Below are 2460 nucleotides of genomic sequence, written 5' to 3'. Positions count from 1 at the left end.
CAGCTGCATATTCTTCTCATGTTTATTCCTGCCTCCTGTTCTTTCTGCATGTTGAAGTTCAGATTCCACGTTTCTTGGAACCCAGGGTTATCCTTCTACAGACCAGGGTGGATAATAATTGATGATTTTTAAAAAAAAATCAGATTTTTTTATTTAAATCAGATTTTTTTGATTTTTATTAAATGTATTTTAACAAAATGCTTTTGGAGTAAAAAAATCTATCTAAATAGTTTTCTATTTAAGATACATTAATAATTTAGTTTATTCAGCATGAAATGGAGCTTAGTTATGTAGCATGAGGCTGTATATTCTGCAATATTTACATTTTTGGTAAACTCATTCAATGAATGCAAGCTCTGCAAGCTGAGATAACATGCACTGCATTGATGCATTCACACAATTTCACAGTAACCATGAGATAAATCATAAAACAAAATTCAGGAATATTCTTTTATCCCATTGTTTTGCAAATCTATGTACACTACAAACTGTATGATTGTTTGAAGAGAAATGCATCTGTACCAGGCTCTAAGTGTTTCAATTAAATAAAAGAATTTGAGCAGTTCTCCAACGATGTGTGATTAACCTATTAACCTAAAATCATTTCTGATATCGCTGTTTTACTAAGCTGACAGCTTATTATTATAAATAGGAAATCTTCATTTTGTTTGCAAATAATATTAAAGATTCCAACTACCAGCAAGAATGAGTCCTTACATTTAAAGAGCACCTGTCATTTCAGATCCATCATGGCAGCGCCTGTTAGCGGGCATCCACTCACCTGATGCCCGCCACGTCCCTCACCTTGTGGTGTCCCTGCTGCATCACCAACCGTCCCATTAAAGTGCTACAGACTAACACAAATTTAAAATGTCAACTTATTTGTTAATTTATATGGCACTTTTCCTCCAGAACCTCAAAGGTGTCTCGTATTGTGATCTGTCTTCATTTTATCAGATATAGGCTGGAATGAAAGAGAATGACTAGCTCAAAGTCACTGGGTAAGTTTCTATGGCTGAAGGTCAACTTGAACCAGAATCTCCCTGATCCTTAAGCACTCTGTCTAGGCTTGGGAAGATGGGTGGTAGTCTAAACACATGTAATTATATTTTAATAATTCTGCCTGCCTCAGCTTAATAGATCTGTTTTTGATACTGAGCAAAGCATGTATGTAAACAGTTGCCATTTATGTCTTTTTAAAATAGCTGTACATTCCTATCTAGTTTATTTTAATTAGGGTCAGCAGGATGTTGGATTCTCTCACTGCAGCTGTAGGGTATGTCTAATTCAAAAACATAATTTATAAAGATTTATGGTGGCAGAATAGAAGCCTTGGCTAAATAAATAAGAGCAGCAGCACAAAAGAAATGAGGGGAGCTCAGATTTGGAAGTCCTCTGACACAGTCCAAAGATGGAATTGTGTTTCATGAACAGCTCAACAGCATACCCTGTTGGCTCATTTCTAGAGATGCAAGAAACATTTGAAAATACAAATTAAGCACAGCGATGGAAGGTCTCCCCTAAGTTTGGGGCACAGAGACGGTCACCTGCAAAGAAACTTCAAAAGGTGGCAGCAGCTGTTTTCACCTTTCTTCTTCCTGTCTTTTTCTTAAGCTTACTGAGAATGTAGTACAGTAGTATCTACGGTACCACCCTTCGTTCTGCCCTATTGGGGAAAACCAAACGTACACCACAAAGTTTTCAGCCGACTCTCATTTCTTGTGGAATTAAACGTAACTTTAATGTTTTCAAAACTCTAATGCTTTAGTAGGTCATTCTACACATATCCACATATCCTTGGAATTTTACAGACAAATTTTAGGATTTTGGAAAATTCAAATCACGTGTGAACTAATTTCAAGCATATCAGGAAATGTTAAGCTCCCGTAAATAGATAGCAAACATATGGGCAATTGCTATTGGATTTATGCAATCTAGATAATTGTAGCTTGCTTCTTTAGAGATTCCTGGTAGAAGCATTCTCTGGTTCATGACAATCTGTCTAGTTTCCTCACTAAGGTAACTTTTTAAGGCTTGATTATTCCATTATCTTTGGCAACTGAAGATGTAAATGTGTACAGCGAAATACAAAAGATCAACAAAAGATCTCATACAGGGGCAATGTTTTCTTTCTGAATGGATCTAGAAAAGGATGGAGGTTTAAGAGAAGTACTAAGCCTCCTCATGTGTCCATCTTTACAAGTATTGTTAAAATACAAAATACCGGTAATATACTCTCATATAAGAAGTCATATGCAAAACACTGGAACCAAGAGACTTTGAATTTGGAAAAAATTACTGAAAGGAAATGATTGTGAATGGTTTGATCAAGCTGAAGAAGATCCTAAGAGCTTTGGAGAAAAATAATAGCGTTACCATGTGAATTCATGTTATAAAAATGCTTGTGAGAAACAGACATCAAGGAGGGAAGAAACAAAGCCAACAAACCTTGACACTGAC

The sequence above is a fragment of the Vipera berus genome (assembly GCF_964194415.1).
Source record: "Vipera berus genome assembly, chromosome: 1".
Classification (NCBI taxonomy): Eukaryota; Metazoa; Chordata; class Lepidosauria; order Squamata; family Viperidae; genus Vipera; species Vipera berus.
The sequence above is the reverse complement of the archived record's forward strand: the minus strand, read 5'-3'. Positions refer to the sequence as shown.